Source organism: Canis lupus, chromosome 26 (genome assembly GCF_011100685.1).
Source record: "Canis lupus familiaris isolate Mischka breed German Shepherd chromosome 26, alternate assembly UU_Cfam_GSD_1.0, whole genome shotgun sequence".
NCBI lineage: Eukaryota > Metazoa > Chordata > Mammalia > Carnivora > Canidae > Canis > Canis lupus.
This window is the reverse complement of record NC_049247.1, coordinates 37,818,224-37,826,508: the sequence shown is the minus strand read 5'-3', so window position 1 is coordinate 37,826,508 and position 8,285 is coordinate 37,818,224.

The following is an 8,285-nucleotide window of genomic DNA, read 5'->3' as shown; positions in this document are numbered from 1 at the left end:
AAAATATTTTATTTATTTATTCATGAGATAGAGAGAGAGAGAGAGAGGCAGAGACACAAGCAGAAGGGGGAGCAGGTCCCATGCAGGGAGCCCAACGTGGGACTCAATCCAGGGTCTCTAGGATCACTCCCTGGATTGAAGGCGGCACTAAACCACTGAGACACCCAGGCTGCCCAACATTCCGCTTTTCTTTCATGGTTTACCAGGTCCTTTAAGACTCTAAAGTGATGCAGTGATTTAGTCAAAATATCTGATTAGAAACATTAACTAGTTACATTGTTCTACTCTACTGGTAACTGTATAAAGTATAAAGCAGGGCACCTGAGTGGCTCAGTCGGTTAGGCTCAGTCAGTGAAGTGGCTGCCTTCAGTTCAGGTCATGACCTCAGGGTCCTGGGATTGAGCCCCACGTTCGGCTCCCTGTTTAGTGGGGAATCTGCTTCTCTCCTCCCTTCTCATCCTCTCTCCCTCAAATAAATAAATAAAATTAAAAAAAAATAAAATACAATCTTTAAAAAAGTAAATAAAATAGAGAGCAACCTAAATGTTCACAACTTGAAGTCTGAAGCAATTTAAAATATTCATTGCCTCATACCATACCTCAGGATGTTTGCATAGTGCATAAAAGTTGTAAAGACCAGGGCACCTGACTGGGTCAGTGGTTGAAAGAAAGAAACTAAAAATTAAGATAGATGCAGAGTGTTGTATCCAGAACCCCCTTATCTTACATGGGTTGGAAATCAAGGCTGGCTATCAGTGTCAAATTGTCTTAGAATCTCCAGACAAGAGCGAGATATTTTATTCTCAACATATAGTTGCAAGCAACAAAGCTTCTTACAGTCTGTGGTTTTAGAGAACAAAGCTTTTCAGCAAGTAATCACTCAACGAGTTTGTTATGACGCTTGTCCTTGGGAGAAATCGCATGTTCTTGGGAGATGTAGTTTCCCATAAACTTTGTGACTGGCTTTACCCATGTTTAGTATTCCAGCCTGATAAGTGGATGGAGCTGATTTTCACTGTGTACACTTAAGCTAAAGCTTAGCCTAAAAGAGGCAACCAGCCAAGAGAGTGGAAAAATCATCCCAGCCAGGAAAGACAAGTGTGAAGGTTATGAACTGGAAAGATGTAACACCAGTAACCTAGCAAATGATTAGAAATGAGATGGGAGAGATGCAGAAATCTGCTAGTTTTATTAAGGACTTTGCATGGTATCAAAAGCAAAGAAGAACCATGAAAGGGACTTAATCAGAGGAATTACCCAATCTTGGCATTCTCGGGTGGAGAATGCATAGTGGGGGCAATCGTGGAAGCTGATGAAGATGGTGGTTTTTATGCGGGTGACACAGTAAAGGATGGGATTTGGGGACAACCAGAAGGTCTTAGTGAGAGTTTGAATATGTAGGGAAGGAAGAGGGAGGAGTAAGCAATCGTTTCCAAGTTCTGGCGTGAACTGTCCAGAGGACAGGGTGGCGTGATTAAGGAAGATGTGGAAGACGAGAGGCAAGGCAGGGTTGAGGTGGAAACACAGGAGTCCAGCTGTGTGTGTCTTGCATTAGTGTGACATTCAAGTCAGGATGGCATGAAAGCACTCAGATATATAAGTCTACGGTTCAGAAGAGACGTCTAAGTTGTTGATAAATATAATCTTTAGTGTTTATTTCAGGCCATATGGACAAAGAAACTAACATGATTTTTTTTTTAAAGAAACTGATTCAGAACAAAGCCCAGAAAAACTACCAAATCCAGAGGTAGACAGAAAAAGAACTAGTGAGGAAGTTCTACCATCATGAAAATAACCAAATTCATTCACCAAACCTTGGTTTGATGCTTTGGTGTTATCTAAATCACATCTGTTTTACACAGTTTCTTAGATGACAAGAAAGATTGAGACATATCCCGATCCAGTTTCCGTTTCTATCTACTGCTCTTCTCCATTCTCTGTATTCCTTTCCTGAAATGCCAGTGACCAAAATGAACAACTATTTATTTGTGAAGAGCTTGAAAAATATAAGCATCCATGTGACATGTTATCACAGTAATAAAGAGTTGTTTTAAAATTTTTTTTGAAGATTTTATTTATTTATTTGACAGAAAGTGCACAAGCAGGGGGGAGGGGCAGAGGGCGAGGGAGAAGCAGACTCCCTGCTGAGCAGGGCGACCAATGTGAGGCTGAATCCCAGGACCCAGAGATCATGATCTGAGCCAAAGGCAAATTCATAACTGACTGAGCCACCCAAGCATCCCTTAAATTTTATTTTATTTTTTTTTAAGATTTTATTTATTTATTCATGAGAAACAGAGAGAGAGAGAGAGAGAGAGAGAGGCAGAGACCCAGGCAGAGGGGAAAAGCAGGCACCATGCAGGAAGCCCAACATGGGACTCGATCCCGGGTCTCCAAGATCACGCCCTGAGCCGAAGGCAGACGCTCAATTGCTGAGCCACCAGGGATCCCAAATTTTATTTTTATTTTTTAAAAATAATTTTTATTTATTTATTCATGAGAGACACAGAGAGAGAAGCAGAGACACAGGCAGAGAGAGAAGCACACGGGGAGCCCCATGTGGGATTCGATCCCCGGATCGGGATCACACCCTGAGCCAAAGGCAGACGCTCAACCACCGAGCCACCCAGGAATCCCCCAAATTTTATTTTAATTGAATGTTCAAACTACATCATTTACCTGTGAATCCCCAGAGGTAATACATACTTCCATGCTGAGTGGATGCTCATGCTGTTCCCTCTGGTTTGAATGCCCTATCTTCTCTGTTTTTGACTAACCAAGTCCTACTTAACTTTTAAAACCTAGCTCCAGGGATGCCTGCGGGGCTCAGTGGTTGAGCATCTGCCTTTGGCTCAGGTCATGACCCCGGGGTCCTGGGATCGAGTCCTACATCAGGCTCCCTGCAAGGAGCCTGCTTCTCCCTCTATCTGTGTCTCCACCTCTCTGTGTGTGTCTCTCATGAATAAATAAATAAAATCTTAAAAAAAAACAAAAACAAAAACCTCAGCTCCAGTGGCATGCCCTTCTCTGAGCCGTTTGCTGGTCTAATAGGAAGAAGGAACCACTTCTCTATATCCTTACAATCTTCACTTTATTCCATTAGTAGAGATCTTGTCCCATTTGGGTTTTTTTTTTTATAAATTTTTATTTATTTATGATAGTCACACAGAGAGAGAGAGAGAGAGAGAAAGAGAGAGGCAGAGACACAGGCAGAGGGAGAAGCAGGCTCCATGCACAGGGAGCCCGACGTGGGATTCGATCCCGGGTCTCCAGGATCGCACCCTGGGCCAAAGGCAGGCGCCAAACCACTGCGCCACCCAGGGATCCCCTCCCATTTGGTTTTGATAAGGTTTATGGACAGGTATAGATATATCTGAACCTGTAAAGGTTCTATCTATAGATAGAACCTCCTGTGAGGTTCTAACAGGAAGTAGCCATGTATTATTTGACTTTACATCTGTGATACTGAGAACAAAGCTCACTGAATTTAGTTGCATGTAATTGGAGATAATGTGGTAAAAGATAATGTGAATATACTTATTTTAAGTTCAGATAAATGTGACTTTTGCAAACAAAACATTCAGCTGACTTTTTAACTTTACATCCCCTTATGATGGCATTTAGATATTTTCCTATTATACACCAGCTCAGGCTGGTGCTACAGTGGTCTACATACTGTGTATGAATTTATATACATAAGATACATAAGATAAATTCCTAAAAATGGAATTTCTAGGCTGAAGAATATTTTACTGTCAATAGATGTTGCCAAGTTGTTCTCTGAAAATGTTATACCAGTTTACACTACCACCAACGGTTGATGAGAGTGTCTTATCTCCCTTCCCTCTGGGCAACACTGAGCATCATCAGTCTTCCTAATCTTTGCCTGTTTGAGAGATGAAAAATGATATCCCACTGCTGGCTTTTATTTCGTTTTGTTTACAAGTGTCAACATGGGAAAGTCTTAGTGACTGATGGAACCATATACCAACAAGCATGGTACAAGAATAGAATGTATTAAATTAGAACTACCAGTCTGAATCATGAAAAGAAATCTTCATCCTGGCAGTCCTGCGAGGCCCAGAAGCAGCCCTTTTGCTCATTGTATTACACACCGCTGAGCCCGTATTTCGATCTCCATCATTCTCTACTAGAGGAAACCAAGGATCCTGAGGATAGTTTAATGTCCTGGGGCAGGAAACCATCAAGAAGCATCTGGAAATTCCTATTTTTTTTCTAGGAGGCCATTTTTAGGGGGTTCCCTATCACCACATTGAGCCAACTTGATCACAAAACAATTATAATCATTATATTAAATTAAAACTCATTGAATTGGGATCCCTGGGTGGTGCAGCGGTTTGGCGCCTGTCTTTGGCCCAGGGTGCGATCCTGGAGACCCGGGATCGAATCCCACGTTGGGTTCCCGGTGCATGGAGCCTGCTTCTCCCTCCTCCTGTGTCTCTGCCTCTCTCTCTCTCTCTCTGTGTGACTATCATAAATAAATAAAAATTTAAAAAAAAGACTCATTGAATTTTTAAAAGATTTAAAGTTTATAATGATATACAAAAGGAAACTTTATATGAGGTATAAAAATGATACCTGTAAATACATAAAAAGGTGAATACATTACATTTAGCTTTTGTTAATTTTAGTAAATAGGATAATGTATAATATAGAATATATAATTTATTAAGATTTATAATATTATATCTATTTGTATTAAGCATATCCATTCATAAAGAAGTTCTTGTTTTTTTTTTTTGTGGTTGTCACATGCGTGATGATTTCTTTTTTTTTCTTTTTTTTTTAATTTATTTTTATTGGTGTTCAATTTGCCAACATACAGAATAACACCCAGGGCTCATCCCGTCAAGTTCTTGTTTCTATTTGTAAGGACAGAGTGAAGCAATGTTCATGAATTTTTTTTTTTACAGCAGTCTGAAAAAAAAAAAAAAAAGACTATCAAGAATCAAGGAAGGGATCTCCCTGGAGGACAGGAGGTAATAGCTGATTAGCACCTCTAGTCACACACAGTAACCATTTAAATGAGAGTCCAATGGTGTGTTTGAAGATGTGCTTCAAGATGAAAAATTGGACAAATGTCCCCCCAAAAGAAACTTAACTGCATACACTCATTTTCTCATCTTCCAGGTAATATAACATTTAGATGACTCTATAATGATAATGAAGTGCTGATAAGACATACTTAAGTTTCCAATTATACCGACAGACTATGTCAATGTATCATTATGAAAGAATAAAAATTAAGTGCAGCCAGCCCACGGAACACCTCAATTCTAGTAAGAGCACCAAGTTTTTTAAAATTCAAGCTATACATATGACATGTATTAAGGATACTGTGGTAAGCTGAATAATGATTTCTCAAGATGTCCATGTCTTAATCCTGCAGAATCTGTGAATTTTTCCTTCTATGGCAAAAGGGATTTTGCAGATGGATTAAGAACCTTAATATGGGAGACTATTCTGGATTATCTGGGTGGGCTGGTGTCATCACAACACTTTTTGGGTGGTCAGAGGAGGAGTCCATGTAAGGGAGGAGGTGTTGGGATGTTGGAACAGAAGATGGAGCATTGTGCTTTGAAGACAGAGGTAGAGGCTACAAGCAAAGGGATACAGGAGGCCACCAGACACTGAAAAAGTCAAGGAAATGGATTCTCTTTTCAGCATCTCCAGAAAGAACCAGCCCTGACAACATGGTGATGTTAGCTTGGTGAAAGTGATTTCAGACTTAACTCCAGAACCGTACCTAGTCCATGGTACTTTTTTATGGCAATCCTGGCAAATGAATATAAATATATATCAAAAATTAGCATTTATTATATCGTGAAACAAGCAACATTGCTCTAAATATCTCTACTTATATAAGTAAATCATAAGGATTAAGAAGTATTTTGTGTTGCAAACTTAACGTTTTAAAACAAAGTCACAAACACAATGTATTAGTTTCCACTTTAAGAAGCAGAGGAGGAATATGAAAAATATGAAAATATGAAAAAGAGGAATATGAAAAATTACAAACTTGGAAGCAAAACTTATTTTCAAGAATGATTACATCATAGAGGAATATGAAAAATATGAAAAAGAGGAATATGAAAAATTACAAACTTGGAAGCAAAACTTATTTTCAAGAATGATTACATCATAGAATTAATCTTTTTCTTCTTATTGCTCATATTCCCATTCTTAGTAACTTTCCAGGATCAAAGTTTGGCTGGTCTTGGCTCCCTTCCTCCACCGTCAAGTGTGTGTGGTTGTCTGCCCCTCACAAGACTCTCAGGATCAAGCAATTCCTGGCCAAGAAGCAAACACAGAATCGTCCCATTCTGTAGTGGATTCAGATGAAAACTGTTAAGGTACAGCTCCAGGAGGAGGTATTGGAGAAGACCCACGCTGGGTCTGCAAGAGATGGATCACACATGAGATGGCACATGTGTCACCTGCTCACGTCACATCGCCCTGTAAACTACATCACTACGGCCTGAACCATAGACATGTTTTATCGGCAGAGTGATTTTTCTGTTACGTACGTAATGCTTCTGCATCAGTAGGTTGGTTCAGTAACAAACACATGAGAACTTTTTTTTTGAAATAAAGATGTTTTTACTCATCTTGGATTCTAGTAATGTTATGAAAGTCCATGCACATAAGGTCTTCTGAATCTATCCTTCATTTTTTTGTTAGCTTTTCATTCATTACTTTTAGTTTGGCTTTGTCTTATATTTCCTTCATCATTCTTCCATATAATTTTTTTCCAGTAGTTCTTTTTCCTCAGGTTTTCTATTAAATTTTAAGTTTGAGGAACTATTTTGTGCTCTCTTATTCTATCTGCCTGAGAGTTCTCATTTTGTTGCAGGAGAGCTCTTCTGCCCCTTCTGTTGTGTCTGTATCAGTGTGGGTCATCTGTTCTAGTCGTTTACTCAGTAACCTTTCTTATGTTCTGTTAAGTTCTCTTAAAACAGGCATAAGTTGGGGATCTCTGGGTGGTGCAGTGGTTTGGTGCCTGCCTTTGGCCCAGGGCGTGATCCTGGAGACCCGGGATCGAATCCCACGTCAGGCTCCTGGTGCATGGAGCCTGCTTCTCCCTCTGCCTGTGTCTCTGCCTCTCTCTCTCTCTCTGTGTGTGACTATCATAAAAAAAAAAACAGGCATAAATTCCTTTAACATCAGAAAACTCAATGAAAAGTAATGTAGGGGTGTTCTTCTTAGACTAGTGGCAGATTGGTTTATAAGCTAAGAGCTCTCTTGTGAGGCAGGATAAGGATGGATGTTCTGTTCTCAAGTTTCTCCAGAGCTTTTCTCTCTTCCATGTCTCACTCCTTCCACTCCCTTACTCCTAATTCCTAAGATCACCTTCAAATAAAATGTGTGGTTGCAAGCCCTTGTTGAATGGTCTGCTTTAGGGCAAACCCAAACGAAGACACCTATCATGCATTCAGTTGGATTCTGGGCAAGAAGCGGTGGGAACAATTTTTGATTAAAAAAAATCTTCTCCAGCTTCCCTCAAATCATCCCGTCAAGGCAGCTGCATATTCCACGCAGAGGTGGGTGTGCTGTTACCCTCTGATGAACCTTTATAGTGAAATGAGCTGGGCTGGAGATGACCCTGTTCCCTGGCCCCAGCAGTGTACGGTCATAGGATGTAATGCCGAATCTAGGGAGCTTCTAAAAGTTCTCTTATAATTTTTATCATCACCTTTCAAATTGCACCTAAAGCCAGATGATATGTTCGTTAAATGTACGTTAAGCTGTACATCTGCTAAATGTTCCAGGTTTAGATGGTTGGAAAGGTCAGGCACAGATAGCATTGTAAGAGTTAATTTTAAGTGTAAAGGACACAGAAGGAAGTCAACACAATTAAAATATGTAGACAACTTGCTGGAACAAACCAAGATGTGCAGCTTCCTGGTTCCGGATGCCTCCCAGGAGGATGTACTCAGATGATAATGCCTGTGTAGCAAGGGTCCTGTCAGATGCTCTAGAAGTAGAGAAATCTCAAGTATAGTCATACATATATACATATGTACAGTGCTGGAACTTTCCTGCCTGTAGCCCCGTGTAGGTATTCAGAAGAGAATAGCTGACCCAAGAGCACCTCATCAACCTGGCAGTTACCATGCTGCATAAAATGCGGTGGCAAGATACAGGGTCTTTGGCATAAACAAAACCCCCCTCTGTCACTCTCATGCTCTCTGGTCTAGTAGAGCCTGAACCCATCCCTGAGGAAACACTGCAAGGGTGAGTTTCCCAGCCCCTTCCAGGAGGCG